This window comes from Acomys minous (assembly GCF_964271855.1).
Source record: "Acomys minous genome assembly, chromosome: 8".
Taxonomy (NCBI): Eukaryota; Metazoa; Chordata; class Mammalia; order Rodentia; family Muridae; genus Acomys; species Acomys minous.
The window spans coordinates 68,016,720-68,034,485 of record NC_140489.1 but is presented as its reverse complement, the minus strand read 5'-3'; the positions used below and the strand labels follow the sequence as shown (position 1 = coordinate 68,034,485).

General features: G+C 36.8%; 1 long non-coding RNA gene across 1 annotated transcript in view; it reads right to left on the bottom strand.

Annotated features, from left to right (window-relative positions):
* Positions 1-15,423: 15,423 nt before the first annotated feature.
* LOC311602916 overlaps positions 15,424-17,766 on the bottom strand; it is a 125,660-nt gene continuing 123,317 nt past the window's right edge. The window contains exons 4-5 of the long non-coding RNA XR_014780897.1: positions 17,314-17,403; positions 15,424-15,514 (exon numbers count right to left, since the gene is read on the bottom strand). This is a non-coding gene — a long non-coding RNA (uncharacterized lncRNA). The remainder of the gene's footprint in view (positions 15,515-17,313; positions 17,404-17,766) is intronic.

Here is a 17,766-nt window from a genome sequence, read left to right as displayed (position 1 = left end):
CCATGAAAGCCTTCAAGTACCAGGAAACTGGGACAGAGGGGAGGACATCCTACTGGGGCTCTAGATGTGGCAAGCATGGAAGAATGGAAAAGTAGAAGGATCCAGGGGGTCCTAGAAACCTACAAGTAGAACATTATGATAGGCAAATTTGGGCCCAGGGGTCCCGCTCAAACTAAGGCACCAGCCAAGGACAATACAGGCGGTAAAGCTTAAACCCCTACCCAGATCTAGCCAATGGTCAAAACATTCTCCACAGTAGAGTGGAGAGTTGGATATGACTTTCTCACGTACTCTGGTGCCTCATATTTGACCATTTTCTCTGAAGGGGGAGACCTGGTAGCACTCAGAGGAAGGATAGCAGGTTACCATGATGATATATTTTTAATAAGTATAACAATTTTTTAAAAAAACTATTACTCTTTTGTATGCAATTAATAGAAACAATTATTAATGAAAATATATTTTATTTTATAGTAAGATGCAAAAATCCAGTGAGTAATAGGCAGCAGCATCACAATTCAGTTCATGGTAGAAACACCTTAGTAATAACCACGGTGGTCAGCGGCTGCTTTCCTGGAGTGCAGCAGCCGGACAACCACTTACAAGGCAAGGGGAAAGATGGGCCAGGGAAACACACCTGTTTTAGGAAGACATAGGCAGCTTCTCATAGAACAGATAGGGCAGTGAGGTGCATGTTTTTCAGTGCAGTTTTCACTTCTATTCCTTTAGTGAGCTCAACAATATTTTTTTCCATTGGTCCACAAATAATTGAGACAGGTATTTACATTTTTTCCAAATGTACTTGGAAAGGTAGGGAAAGGGTTTTTTCTTCGTTTTATTGTTTTGCTTTTGCTTTTCTTTAGTTTTACATGCATTGGTGTTTTACTTGCAGATACAGCTGTGTGAGGCTGTCAAATCCCCTGGAACTGAACTTACAGACAGTTGTGAGCTGCCGTGGGGTTGATGGGAATTGAGGCTGGGGCACGTGGAAGAGCAGCCAGTGCTCTTATCCACTGAGTCATCTTTCCAGCTCCTTTCCTTTTGATTTTTTTTATTTTATTTAATTGTGGGTTTTGCTACACGAGCCCTTGAAGTTTATTTAATCTTTTCTCTTGGTTCAAGACATAATCAATATAGCATACTAGTTTCACAACTGCTTGGGGGGAAAAGCTCACAATCATTATTCCCACTACCAAACCGTTCAACACATAGTTCATTTTGTGTGAGGTGGAGTGGCTTGTTAAATTGTCTACTAGCATATATTCATCCATTGGTACAATCTTATTAGTATCTTGTTTATGTATACAGTGAATTACATGATATTTCAGTTGCTGAATTTTTTTAAACTAAATTGTGTTTTGCATGGTACAGTTTTACATTTTGAAGTTACATGAATCAAAGTTTATAATTCCTTCCTGTGAAGTTCCTTTGATATTAATATATTGATTTTGTTTTGTTTGATATCCCAATTATTTTTATATATTGACATCTTTTTGTTTAAGAGCCCAGCAACTTTTATATGTTGACTTTTTGTTTGATAACCAAATTATTTGGAAAAGAAAAAATATATACAATGCTATATATGTGCATATATATGCACATTTGGTAACATTTTAAATAATTTGTCTTTGGTTTTTCCTTTGGACATGGGGTCTCAATGTGTATAGCCCTAGCAGGACTAGAACATACTACACAGACTGACCAGATTGGCCTTGAACTCATAGAGATCTGCCTGTCTCTGGTTTCCTAGGGCTGCAATCAAAGGCATTTGCCACAATGCTCAGTCCTTAATATATTTGCAATAAACAATATATATCCAAGTGAATTTAATCAGAGTTTTTCTTGGAATTGTGAGACACTCAAAAACATAGTGTAATGTGGACATCCTAAGGTTGATTTTGTGATTTGGGGCCAGAGGTCTCTAGATATCATGCTATTCTTTTAGCTTCATTATTGTTGGAATAATTACTTTTGATTTATTATTTGTTCTTTCTACTGATAAAACAGCTCTAGTTTCATGTGTTGTGAATATTTTTAACCCACTATTATGGTTCTTGGTTTCCAACCTAGTAAATGATGCTTGTTTCTTCTTATAAAGATACCTAAAATACTTCACCTCTGATCAGTCCTAGATATCTTGCCTTATTTCCCTTCATTATTTTATTTTCTACATCATCTTAATAGCCCCAAATTATTATTATGGTGGTAGCTGTTGTCAATATTAAGCACTCTACCAACATTGTGCCATTACTGACTCTTTGCCACAGAACGTATTCAGATACTTATTCCGCCAGGACCAATTTCCTATTTTCTGAAAGTTAGTCTTTTGTAGTTCTGTCAGGATAACATCATAGTCTTCAACACATCCATTTCACCTTTTCTTTTCTCACTATAATACTTTATTCATGCATATAACTCTCAATTGGCTGTTATTTTTGTTAACAGTTTGAATAAATAATTTCCATGAGTTTCTGGCCTCTTTTGTGTACTGTCAATCTAATTCTGGTTCTTTTCTAACAGATCTGTCTTTTCTCTTTACTTGGCATTTTTTTAAACCACAGCCTTTAATGGTCTCTTTCACTGCAATGGACCTGGTTTATGATTTGTTTACATTAATTCTGTTTAGTTTTAAAATATCAATTCTCAGAATTGCACAGCGAGCCTCAGAATATTGCCTTGTGATTATTTCCATATTCTTTTATAATGAAACTCCTCTAAATATATGTTGAAACTTGCTTTTTATTCCAAGTTCATTTAACATCTCTTTTCATTCCCTTCTTACTTCATTCTGGGTAGTTTATTCGGCAATCAACTTCATATATCCGCTCCTTAGTTTTTACTAGTTTATTTAATTGATCCATAACTCTTTTTTAAAGGCTGTGTTTGTGGAAGGAGAAATAAGTGAACATGTGTATGTACGTTTATGTGAAAGGTCAGAATATAACCTTGTAATTCCTAAGATGCTATCAACCTTGAGGTTTTTGAAACAATATCTCTCATTGGCCTGCAGTTCACCAAGTGGGCTACACTACCTACCCAACAAGCACTCGGCATCTACCATCATGCCTGCATGGTGTCTTAGCTAGAGTTTCATTACTGGGGGAAAAAATAACCTCTTATAAAGGAGAAAAATTAACTAGGCCTAGCCTATACTCTCAGTGTTTTAGTCCATTATAGTCATGGAGGCATGCAGGCAAACATGGTACTGAACAAGGAGGTAGGAGCTTTACATCTTGATCCTCAGGCAGCAGAAACAACTGTGTACCAAAGTGTACTGTGTTGGGCAAATCTTGAGCATATGAGACCTCAAAGCCCCCACAGTGGCATACTTCCTCCAACAAATGCCAGACCTACTCTAACAAGGCCACCCCTCCTAATAGTCCCACTTCTTATGGGCCAACCATTCAAACATGGGATTAAATAGGAATATTCTTATTGAAACCATCACACATGGCAAGTGTGCTTTCCTGAATAAGATATTTTTTTTTGAGCCCTGGGCCATACCTCTTTATTTAATGTCTTAATTGCTATCAATATACTACGTTCTATCCCTGTTCAAGTATTACTTATTTTAAAATCTTTGAAATACAATCATTCTAACTTTTAAAAAAAGCATATGTTTAAATTTTATAATTATAATTTATCTTCTTAAATTTTCATTGAACAACTAAGAACCTTTGGTTGTTGGAGAATCAGTTAAATTACTTGTACCCGGAACTCTCGTAGCATTGCCAGCAATGTACTGGATTCCAGTCTATAGGCCATATAGGCGACATAAATTCAATCTTCAAACTTGTTTTTGATTTCTGATCTCTCAGTACGATTTGCATGTCTCTTCCCCATCTTGTGTGAGGAAACCCTCACTTCTCTTCCTTCTTTATGGGTATATTTTGTTTAAATTGAGAATAAAAGACTAGAGAGATGCCTCAGTGAGTGGAGGTCACCAATCCTGATTATTTGAATTTTATTCTCAAGTCCCACATGATGGAAAAACAGAATTGACTCCTACAAGCTGTCTGACTTCCCCATGCATGCTCCCTTACAAACCATAGATGATATTTAGAAAGATAGTTGATAGATAGATATATAGATGACAGATAGATAAACAGATACATACATGCATGCATGCATACATACATACATACATACTTACATACTTACATACCTACATACTTACATACTTACATACATACTTACATAGATATCTAGACAGACAGGCAGGCAGGTAGGCAGACAGATAGATATGATAAAAACTATTTAGAATGAAGTGGGTTCCAGTGATTGGATTTACTCTAAATAGCTCTTTTGAATGTTGACTGCCTTAACTTTGTTGTTCAAGTTCAGAGAAGTTGAAGCTGCCTTTTCTCTGTAGACAAAGTCATTCATAGGCACTGCCTTCATGAGAGCATTTTACTACGACGTGCCTAGTTTGGAAGGTTCCTACATTTCTCAAGTGAGGTGGAATGAGGTTAAGTCCTGCTTGCCTCTCACCCAAAGGCAGCCACACAGATTCAACACCTACATATAAAACCTTATTTTTGTTTTGTCATTGTTCCTATTGTTTTTTGATTATTCATTTTTCTTAGTCAAATTTCAGCTACGCTTTGACATCATGCTATGAGTGGTCTTACACTTTGTCACATAATTCTAGTTTTGTGGTCCTCTTGGTCTACACATCTACACCCTTAGTAGAATCCTACTTGTCATTCGAACTTTCATCTACTTCAGTATTAATGAGGGCTAAGAGATGTTCCTATCTATAATAGTTATTGATTTTGACATAAGTATTCCCTCATAGGAAACATATATTTACAAAGACCCCTAGGGAAGTATTACTGAATCTTTAATAGGCTCATGATTCACCTCAAGAATCCCATTAAAATGCAGGTCTCCTGTTTAGAAAGTGAATTATTGTGTGATGTCAAGGTCACTGAAACCTCATGGCACACATTTTGAGGAGCAAGGCTCAATAAGGTTTTGATATACTTTATTTAAGGAGACACATCTCCAACATACATTGAAAATATTAATAGTATTACCTGGTTCTTTCCCCAAAGCTTTCTTTTTTTATTATTATTAATTTTTATTTTTTTAAATTAATTTATTCATATTACATCTCAGTTGTTAGCCCATCCCATGTATCCTCCCATTCCTCCCTTCCTCCCACTTCCCCCCTACTCCCCTCCCCTCCCCTATGTCTGTGTCTGAGGGGGACCTCCTCTCCCTGTATATGCTCATAGGGTATCAAATCTCTCCTTGGTGACCTATTATCTTTCCTCTGAGTGCCACCAGGCATCTCCATCCAAGGGACATGTTCAAATATGGGGCACCAGAGTTTGTGTGAAAGTTAGATCTCCTTCTCCACTCACCAGTGGAGAATGTCCTGTTCATCGGCTAGTCTGGGTAGGGGTTCGAGGTTTACTGCCTATTTTTTCCTTGGCTGTTGCCATAGTTTGCGGAGGACCCCAGGGCCCAGACTCGCCTGTAGTTTTCCAGGACCCGCTGGATCCTTCTATTTCCTCTTTCCCAGGCTTCTCACACCTAAAGTCTCAATAGGATGACCTCCCCTCTTACCCACTATCCTGGTAGGTACAGTTTTTCATGGGGACGTACACCTTGGACTAGTGTCTCGATATAAGTGAGTATATACCATTTAGCTCTTTTTGCTTCTGTGTGAACTCACTCATTATGACAATTTCTATGCAAATCAAAACGACACTGAGATTCCATCTTACATACATCAGAATGGCTAAGATCAATAACTCAACTGACACGTCATGCTGGCGAGGGTGTGGAGAAAGAGGAACACTCCTGCATTGCTGGTGGGAATGCAAACTACTACAACCACTTTGGAAAGCTATCTGATGCTTTCTCAGAAAAATGGGAATAGGGCTTCCTCAAGACCCAGCTATTCCACTCCTTGGAATATACCCAGAGGATGCACTACCACACAACAGGGATATATGCTCAACCATGTTCATAGCTGCCTTATTCATAATAGCCAGAACTTGGAAACAACCTACGTGTCCCTCAATAGAGGAATGGATAAAGAAACTGTCGTACATTTACACTATGGAATACTACTCAGCTATTAAAAACAAGGAATTTCCAAAATTTGTGCCCAAAGCTTTCATATTATTTATGTCTTAATTATTATTTTTAACTTTATAAAGATATTTTAAAATATTGTCTACTCCTCTTAAATGCTATGTATCATATTTTGCCAAAACTATTTGGGGTAAGTAAATCTTATAAAGGATATTATGCATATTTTTGCAGCCCGAGTATTTTCTACTCAGAGAAGACCAAAGAGAAAAAATTCAGAATAAGTCGCTCATTTTAGAAGAGAGAGAGAGAGAGAGAGAGAGAGAGAGAGAGAGAGAGAGAGAGAGAGAGAGAGAGAGAATGTGAACATTATCCAGGGATGGGCTTGATATCCTTGTCTTTGTTTTATACTTTTTTGGAAAAACATCAACAACATATAATTGTTTATTGAGGTAAGAGTGTTACTATTCTGAACACTTTAAAAATGATACACAGTCTGGAGACACTCTGTGGAAAGTGAATCTGGTGTCCTCAGGAAGTATCTGTCTTGTGTTGCTCAAGGTGAACATCATTACCTGTAGGGAACCGTAATAGATTACTTCCCAGCTGTTGCATTGCTTAAGGACACAATCTTCCTTACACCCTAACCTGTTTGAAACAAGATCTTTGAAGGAAAATTAATGGAATGGTCTTTTCACGCATGCGCACGCGCGCGCGCATGTGTGTGTGTGTACATTACTAACTGTCCCTCTAATAAGAGTCAAAGACAAATATGGGTTTGGCATATACATCAGAATCTGGATATTCAAGAATAATGTAGGTATCTATTGTCAAAGAAATATTTGAATATTTTCTTATACTCTGTTATCACTTCACTGAGTTCAGTGTACAGAAGTGGAATTTTTAAAGTGTGAAAGTAATATATATAGAGAGAGTATAAATACAACACACACTTTTAAAAATGCTGCATCACTATATTAGTTCACTAAGTTCAATAATTACATAATAAAAGTAAAAGGTAATTTCTTTTTGAATTTTATAAAACATTGTACATGTGTACATGAGAGCCTGTATGTGGGCATGGGTGTGTCTACATATATGTATGTATATATGTATGTATTTACATGTATATATATATATGTGTGTGTGTGTGCACATGAATATATGTGTCTGTGTCACTCTTTGTGTATGTATCCATACATACCCACTGGTGGGAGGAAGGAATGTGCAGACAGAAATTTAAATAAATTAAACTATCTTAGCTATTTTCTTCCCTCATTCATTTCATTTCTTCTGCTTCTGTGTGCTCTTGAACAATTTTTTTTAGATTTTATACACACACACACACACACACACACACACACACACACACACCAAACAAACAAACAAACAAACATACAACAAAACTCTTTGGGAAAACCCTTGTAATTTAAGTTCTATTTGGCAAAATTCAGTGCCTTCTGCTAAAGCATAAGCTAAAGCTAAGTGCATAGATATCATTCAAGTCAGAACTGTGTTCCAGGAACTGTGTTCCAGGTTCACAGAAGGCCAAAGCTTGATCAACAAGTTGAAAATCAGAGTCATTCAAGGATGTTTTCTGCAAGCTATGTGCTTCATGCTTAATACCTCCCCGTTGTATGCTTCTCTAATCTGCATCCAATTTCAATGTTAGCCCAAAGTAACTGCAGTAGAGACTAGCTCAGCCTCTTTCCCAGGAAAGCATCCAAGGGGACTAAAGAGGTACTCTGGGTGGTAGCAGACTCCCACTAAATTGACACACAGTGTCCTTAAAATGCCCACTATAACTAAACTGGTTGTTCAGTATTTCCCTCCTGGAGGCCACCTGGCCTTTCTGGTAACCTTAACAGCAGGGTCCAACATAAACTAGTGAAGAATGGATTGGACTACAGAGCTGATTGTTTTCTCCTACCCTAACCAGCACATCAACTCTTTTATAATAGTCCCTCTAGCCCACCAGATACATTGGTGATATGTACATGATTGCTATTAACAACAACAACAAAAAATGTAAAGCAAACGATGCCTAACACTGTGCATCATTCACTCAACAATAAATGCCAGTTACTTTTAACCCAAAATATATTGACCTTTATGGGGATTTATTTGCACAACTAACTCTACATGCCTAGAAACAAAAGAAAATGAAACATTGGCATATTGAGGATTCCGAGGTCCCACTTTGGTAATTCATACCTAAAGACTTAACAGAACAGAATGAATGTAACTAATGTTTTTTTTTTCATTTTACATTTATCTTTCTATAGTAAAATTTTCCAGACACAAGACTGTGGAGTCTGAACATACAGAAAATGTTTTCAAGAAGAGACTTCTCTGTGTGGATATTTTGTATAGTAATTTCCTTCATGGTCAAAATCTTTCATCATGGAAGGAAGCTTTTCTGATACAGGATGTTAAACAGGAGGTGAAACAACAGGACATGTTATTCATTTAATTATTTTGTTTTATTTTTATTTAATTAATTTATTCAGATTACAACTCAATTGTTATCCATCCCATCTCTTGTATCCTCCCATGACTCCCTCCCTCCCTCTTTCACCCTATTCCCCTCTCCTAGGTCTATGACCGAGGGGGACATGTTTTAAAACAGATGTTTCCATGGAGGCTGTCCTAAAGAGGAAGCTCATTATAGGTAGGTGAAACAACGGAGTGTTCTAAGGGAAAAGGAAATAATCCATTTTACAAGAATGTTTCTTAAGGTTAGGAAGTAAATAACTTGTTAGGAAGTCCCTGAAACTGACCAAATTCAATAGACTCTTCCCTTCCTGTGAGTATATAAGCAGTCAAGACTACGAAGAGCCTTTTTCAGACAAGATGGCTGGTTAACAGAAAAGCTAACTAGCCTGAAACAGAGACCGGGGAAGTTGCAGAGAGAAAATAAAGAACATCTGAGCTCCCTCCAAGAGGTGGTGCAGACCAACTGGGCCACCAGCAAAGGACACCCAGCAACCTGTTGGCCTCCCTGCAGGTTGTACAGTGAGATGTAAGTATTCAACTTTTTAGAAATGTCACCCATGCTAGGGTGGCTTCTGTTGATTCAGCTATCTTTGAGTCATTTCTGTTCCTTTAAGTAACCTTCACTCGTATCCATGTAAATAACCCCAAGTAAAACTCATTAGTTCACCAGCTTGGACTTTGGTGGTACCAGTACTTTGTTCTGTTATTGGTTCCCTATTTTTGTGTAGACATTTGTTCACATTTCCACAGGAATAGCAAACACAACAGTAATAAATTATAAGGTCCTGGTAATATTCAGTCCACAAGAGAATTAACATGGCCGAAAACTCTGGGGAGATGCACAGGTTTGTGTGCTGCAAAGGTCAAGTATATGTCTGCTTTTATTTTGTTTATCTATTACTTATTTTTGTCAGTTATTATTTAATCTACACTAGCTAACACATCCCCTGGTACATGACAGATAGTCAATATACACTCAACTTTGTATCAGAGATAAAAAAAAAACGGGAAAGAGGGGAGAAGAATTGAGATGTGTCTATCAGGTTATGCATTGAATTTTGCTGCTTCTTATTGATGGAGCAGCATGGTGACCTCTATTTTTAATTTTGCAAAGATGCTAGCCTTTATTGAGCATTATGGTATACTTTTGACTGATCCTTTATCACCGTATGCCCTCATCACCCATTGAGGTCTGAATTGGCAGCTACTCAGTGCACCCCAAGAATAACTTTGTGACCACAGGAGTCCGTGTTTTCTGTAATTATGCTCCTGGGCTGTGAAATCTGTTTCCTGTTGAGATTAAGAGAGGAGCATCTGTTGCAAAAATTAGGTTAAAGTGAAAGAGGTTCATCTATTTGCTAACATCTTTAATCTTTACTATGCTGTCATTTGATTTTCTTCATTCACAGAATAGTCATATGAGAAAGTTTAATAATTATAATAACAGCTCACATCGATTTACTGAGTGCCAGACAGTATTTAATTCTCATATAAGCTCTTTTGGATGCCTTACATTGGCATTATTTTAGAGAAAAAAAAATAATTTCAGAAACAAAGGGGTTCAGAAATCTCACCACTGTCATTGAACAACAGAATCAGAATTCTGTCAAAGCTGTCTCCTACTAAAAATATAAATTTGAATTCTATATACAAATATATACTTTCTATAAATCTATGTGTTGAATGTACATACACAAAGTAGACAGTGGTATAAACTAGAATAACGTCAAAAACTGAATTTGACAGCAATGTAGGAACAAATGTGCGGGAACAATCAACGCTGGGATTTGGATACCAGGTTTCTTGTTCTTGTTCTCATTGTTCTTATTTTGTACATTATATCACAATCCCATTTTAGAGTAGATAATTGGTTTGTGTGACAATCTCTCAAGGTGTCACCTGGTAATTGTCATTGTCATGATTCCAATTCAATCCAACCCCAAGCTATACGCTTAAAGAATATGGACATTTAACATACTTTGGTCATTTAGGTAAAGATTCATTCACCAGGATTATGAGTAGATCATAACAGCAGGGCACCACCTGACGACCGTGTTATAAACTTGACATCTAGTCTCTGATTTCTTGCTTGCCTTCTTTATCTCTGCACACAAAGTCTAAAATTATCTCCATATATCATGTCAAAATATTTCACATATCTGCAAACACAGCATACACAGAGTGTGAGATAGGTAAAATAATCCCTGAGTGGTGGAATCAAAGGGCCTGAAATGAACAGATGAAAGTTGTTAGAAAAATACTAATGTGCATATCATCTATTGGGGTTGCCTATTGTGTTTTCTTTTTTCAGTTGTTTCATTTTACCTAAAAAAAAGAAATACTTGAAAGTGTGGGGTGAAAGTTCCAGAACATCCAGAATGTCGAGGATATACACCTTGGGGCTGTATGCAATTGCCCAGTCTTTGATGGCATTGACTTTGGTTCAGTAACCAGGGTCTCCTGTTTGTTTTTGTTTTTTATTATTTTCTTAAACGTACAATGAGGGCATGTTCATTTGAGGTCTTCCAGAGTAAAGATAGGACATGGTAAAACATTCATGCGCTTAAAAGAAACTACTTTTCTCTACTAGTTTAGATTGTGTATTTACCAGAGAGTTTATCTGTCAAAGACAAGAGTCTCTTAACAAGCAATCTAAGAGACCCCCATATTTTCACCTGAATTGGAAGTTAATCATCCTTACTTTTCTGTTATATGTTTCCCACACTTAATAGTCTTAAGCAACATCTGTTCCTTTCATCTCTAACAGTGCTGCTGCCCCACTTCTTCAAGGTCCAAGTTATTGCACCTTCAGTAGGGTCTCCTCTACTAGGATCCTGCATGGCTTACTACTATTAGAAGCTTTAATAATCCCATCACCGTGATGTACTACTAAGAATGAGGCTGTCAATACTAACAAAACTGTGCTGATCTGATCACTAATATTTAACTGAATCCTGCAGAAACCTGTCATAAATTGTCTTGTGCAAAGTGCCTAGGAGACAGGATTCAAGTTTCAGATGTGTATGGGCAGGGAGATGATTATTGCTTTGAAGACGTAAAAGCGGCACAGTATCCAGAGGGAAACATGGAATGGAGACTCATTCATAAATTGGAATCTAAACTGCTTATAATCTGGGCCTGTGATTGGGATTGGGCTGCAGAGTCTAACTCGTTGAGGCAAGGAGCATGCATTTCTAAGCTATGTCTTGAAAAATCACTCGATACCCTCTGTTCTTAGGGCAGAGGAGCATGACATTGGGCAAAACAGCACACTGTGCCAAGGGCAGTCCCAGGAAGTTGTTCGCTTGTTTGTTGCCTGCTATTTCCTTCTGTTGAGGAAATGCAACCCTGAAAGCAGGAGCAGTGTGATGCCATAGCATACACACTCATGTACCTAGTCAGTGACGGGCACAGAGGTTGAAACAAGCATCTTACCTTATGTTCTGAGTTCTTGTTCCTGTTGCTGATGCACCTTTCAATTTCTGTTCCACCCTAATTGCCACAGATCTTCACTATCCTCTTCCTGACTGCAATGTTACGCAGCTTTTCCTGGCTCACTCCAGTTTTGAGTCTGACCTCCATTTTGCTAACCATGGTATTTTAGAGTACATGTCCTCTAAATCATGCTCTCAGATGCTCTGTGACACACTGCCGTCTGTAAACACCAATGGCTCAGCATGGCACGGAAAGATTTATTTAGTTTCAACCTCTAATGATTTTATTTTTTTAGTGTGTATCTTTAACTTTTATTTTAACTTATTTAGACTTTCACATATAAGAGCTGTATTTACATAATTTCCATCCCCTCCTTTCCTCACTTCTACAGTTCCTCTCCTGTCACCTTCAACATCCACACCTCTTCTTTTTGAACTACTATGGTTACACAAAAGCAAACACACATACACACACACACACACACAGAGAGAGAGAGAGAGAGAGAGAGAGAGAGAGAGAGAGGAAGAGGGAAAGAGAGAAGCCTATAAAAATACATCTTGTTGAGTTCACTTAATGTTCCTCATATGAATATGTATTTACAGATGATCACTTGGGAATTTGGTAATACATAAGGGGCTCATTCCTAGAGAAATCTGATTGCCTTTTTCTCAGTAGCCATTAATTGCCTGCAAACTCTTCAACTAGAGGTGGATGTCTTAAGATTTTTCATACCCATGTTGATTGTTGATGTCAACTGTTGTTGTCTTTATGCATGTCTCATTTATGGGACCAAATTACTAAGATTTTGTGTGTGCAGCTTCCATATGATATATAGAAGACACTTTCTCATGGTATACTTTCTGGTTATCTGATTCTTATAATCTGGCCATTCCATTTTCTGTTATTTTCACTGAGCCTTGTGTGGAGGTTGTGTTGTACATTTTAGTCTTATTGAATCTCTGAATTTGACCACAACTTTCTGTCAAACTCTAAATCCCTTAACTGAGCCGTGCTGGAGATTTGTTACATACTGAATTTTGATCAAGAGAGACTTTTCCTTTATTTGGTGAACTCCCATAGCACGTCAAAACCTAACTAAAACTTATAACACCCCTACACAGTTTGGATGGTTCTGGACCTCAAGTTACCAACTTGCCTGGTATTGATCTCTGATATTGATTTCCCATAATCCTAATATTCACATATTTAGTTCCAACACCTATGAGCTCCCTGAAGGCAGGTTGAATAACTTAGGCATCAGTGGCTCCGTAAGAAAGACATTTACTTCATGCTTATGGATCTTAGGTGAATAAATGAATAGTGAGTGAATCAGCAAATCAATGTAACTTTCTTCCTTTTGCCTTTATGGCCTTTGAAGCCTTCATGTACGTATAATCAGATTCAGATGCACTTAAAAATATTGTTCTTCCAAGTATCTTTCTGAAAGCTTGATCTTTCTATATGATGGTAACTTAACTTTTTCTGTGTCTTGAGTTTTTGTCTCTCTTGTAGATGCTACTGGCTTTTTCCCTGCATATATGAGTGAGATGTCCAAGCAAAGCAGACAACAAGCAAATTAGAGAACAAGCATGAGGTCAGGAAAATAACACTTATTGAAGCCAGTCGCATTACTGCACATGTTAAAAATCACCATACTTGGAACTCTGTAAAGCAAACAAATACATTATTTACATTTTTTTCAAACAAAGATAACAGTTTTTCTCCTAATATATATTCTCTTCTGATTTGGACATGTATTCCTGTGTACTGCCTTTACAAAGTACAATTCCTATATCCACAAGTTTAATTGCTCTCTCATCATGGCCATTATAGCATAAATATGCAGACATGAATTTTAATGAACACATTATTTTCTTTTGTGCAGGGTTTGTGTAATCAACTTTGAACCTCTAAGCCAGTGGTTCTTAATGTTCCTCAGGCTGCAACCCTTTAATACAGTTCCCCATGTTGCGGTGAGCCCACCATCATAAAATAATATTCATTGCTACTTTATAACTGTAATTTTACTGCTGTTATGAATCATAATGTAAATATCTGATAGACGACCCCTATGAAAGGATTGTTCAACCCCTAAAGGGGTCGTAACCTGCAGGTTGAGAATGACTGATCTAAGCTAATGCAGGCAAATTACATTGAGGAAAATATAGCTGTTTAATACCTGCTAGATTAACTCAAGTTTTTAAGTTATTACCTTCAATATACAGAATTAAAATGGAAAGGAAAATATTAAATATAATGCTTTTTTCTATTCACAGAAAGAATTTATTGTTAGCATTTCTTTGATACTAAGTAGTAAAGAAGATTTTTAGCTCATTTCCCAAGGCCTTAAATTAAGGATTGATTGATTAATATTTCTGTATAACATCCTCCGTCTCCTTTCATCAATGTGGCACTTTAGGCCTTTTCTCTCTTGCATCATTATGCACTGACCTTTCCATTGTTAATGCTTATATTCTATGCCTGAGTAGAGAGAAAAATTTCCCTCTTTTCAGAGATTAGCTGAGAAGAAAATGTATGTGACATTCAAAAGAATTATTTCCAACCCATCCTTTCAAATGCATTTCTGACATCTAATGATACAATTGACCACATTAATTTTAGGAAGCATCTATATTTGCATAATAAAAATTTAATTTTAATGTACTTCAAAAATATGCATTACTTCAAAATTGATATAGAATTTTTGTAAGACCTACTAAATGATATTTTACCACATGCTTTAAATATTATGGTTTTTACAAAACTTGAACCTAAATCAATATTATAAAGTTTACTCATTCTGATCCCTCATTAATATACAAATATTCTTATTAAAGGTCATTTATTGGTGTTGAGAGAACATGAGACTTCCAAATATATATATATATCCACTTTTACTATGCCAGCTAAACTAAAATCCTTGTGCAACGACAAAAGGAAAGTGAGACCAACATAAGGCACTCAGAGGAAGGATAGCAGGCTACCAAGAAGAGACTTTATATGCTATGAGCATATAAATGGGGAGAAAGTCCTTCTCAGTCACAGTCATAAGGGAGGGGAGTAAGGGGAAAATGGGAGGGAGGGAAGAATGGGAGGATACAAGGGATGGGCTAACAATTAAGATGTAATATAAATAGATTATTAAAATATTTAAAAGAAACAAAGAAGACTGGTAACACTGGTAACATAAGGTTTGTTTTGCCACCAAGCACTCACAGGGTGGAAGGAGAGAGTCTCCACACATGTTTATATTTCAGTACACACAAATAGGTAAAAGTAACAAAATGTAATAAAATATATTAAAAATTAAAAGAACGGGTAAAATTCATTCTGAATCTCAAAAACCATTTCATTTCCCACCTTTCGTATCAACCACTAACCATGGGCGTTCCCTTCTATCTCAGACTGCCTGGTTGTGCTAGAATCTATGAATGAGCTTTACCATACCTTATTATATTACACCATTTCCATTTTCCACATTTTTTCCTGATTTTATAGATTCTGTGGTGGCAATTCTTAGTTTTCATCTTGACTACATCTGGAATTAAGTAAAACCCAAGTGATTTGGCATATTATTGTTGTTTTTATTTAATCATTTGTAGTGGGAAGACCCCACTTTTAATGCAGATATTGTAAGGTGGGAAAATCCACATTTAATCTGGGATACACCTTCTGTTGGCAACATATATAAAGAACAGGGCAGAAGGAAGTCTGTTTTCTCTTTGCCTGCTTGCTCTCCCTCTCCCTAGCAAGTCCATTATTTCACTGGAATTAAAGGCTACTTTTGCAGGATTCTGGTATACACCAAAGATCATCTGAGACATCAGTTTTATAGACTGAATGACTACTGTGTTATTGGACCTTCTGTTAGTAGACAGCCATTATTGGCTTAGCTGGACCACAGCCTGTAAGCCATACTAGTAATGTGTGTGTGTGTGTGTGTGTGTGTGTGTGTGTGTGTGTGTGTGTGTGTGTGTGTGTGTTCAGCATATATACCCTTTTTTTTCTTGTGATAGAATACATGATAAGAAGTAACTGAGTAAGGTTGGATTTGTTCCGTTTTATAGATTGTGGGGCTATAGCCCACTATGGTGCAGAAAGCAGGGCAGAGGCAGAGCAGGTAAAAAGCCCTCTGGGATTGGTTGTCAGGAAAGCCACATGGTCTGCTTACCAGAGACCCACTTTTTCCAGCAAGGCTCTACATCTTCCTGAAGAGTGCCAGCTTGGGACAAAGTGTTTTAACACTTGAACTTAGAGGGAATGTTTCACTTTCAGATCATTAAAACACATATGTTGATGCTGTAGCTACTTTATTACTTCTATTGTCATAGTGCTAAACCAAGCCATTGTCAGTTTTATAAGTTTTAAAACAAGTCTTTTAATAGAGAGGGCATCTACCATTGTTTCCTAGAGTATTTTGTTGATGTAGAAGCTAAAATTATTTCCTAAAAATTAAAGATTTAGGGCCATTCTTTGGCAAATAGTAAAAACATGAATCTTTACCAAAAATTTTTCTAGAAATATATATACATAAATATACTTTATTATATATAATATACAAATAGCCTATTATTTATTATACTGTATATGTTGTATGACTGTGTGTTTATATGTAGGTAGACTTTACATCTCAGACTTGCTACATTGCTCACCTCAAAGAAACCACCTGTCTATGTCTGTCATTGAACTTACGGTGTCTGGATAATTGGCTCTTCCAGTAAATATCTATACACCTTATTCACTTCCTTCTTTCAGATACTAAAGAAAAAAAAGACAAACAACTTAAAAAGCCATACAGCTGCTTGGTTTGTTTGACTGATTTTTCTGTGAGGAATGAGGAAAACCAATTAGTGTTTGTGACGGAGACATCCGGAACCAGGCTATGTGGCCTAAGTACTACGCCAATACCTCCGCCCCACCCTGCCCTCCATGGTCATGAGAATTTACAAAACAAAACCAATGAGTGTCCTAGTCCCCAGTGAAGAATAACGTATCAGAAGAGATGGAGACAAATATAAACAGCCAGTTTTTCTTTTTCTTTTCACCCATAGATTCATTGTGATAAAGCTAAGAAAATTTTGAAAATCATTTGCAACTTCACCATTTTCAAAGTAAACCTAGATTTACTACATGAGGTGTTTTTCAGAAATCTCATGGCTGTTTTTGAAGGGATCACTGCTAGGATGTACATTGTTATGCAACCAGTCTAGTCTGGTTTGTACCACTTAGGCATTTTACATCCTATGTTGATTAGAAGTAGTCCAAGGGATGTGCACTGGTCAAAGGCTGTAATTATATCTTTATGGCAAAAGCAAAACAAAGGCTTGACAACATTACCTTTTTTAATGATGAAAAGAGATATCTCCTACCTATCCCCATTTTCAAACTTGAAACATCTTCTAAATGGCTTCAACCACGTCTTACTTTCTGCAGGGGAAGAAAAAAAACCTCAAGTACAAAAGAATAGGAAACATTTGAAAAAGCCCACATGTGTTTCTTTTTATCCATATCAGTATTTTGTTGTGAAATTAAACAGTTAGTAAAAGGACTTTACATCTCTTTGGAAGAAAACACCTGAACCTTTAAGCCATCTTTCATTAGTAACTTCTCAATATACAGCAGAACGTTTCCACATGTGAGACACTTTTTAAAATTCCAAGCAGGTTTACAGAAAAAAAATGAAAAACATTCTGTTTCTGAACTGATGTGTGGTATTTCTGTGTTCCCTTTCCCTGACTCCCACTGACTATTACTGATGTGTTACTCTTAACTTTTGAGAATTCTCTAAAG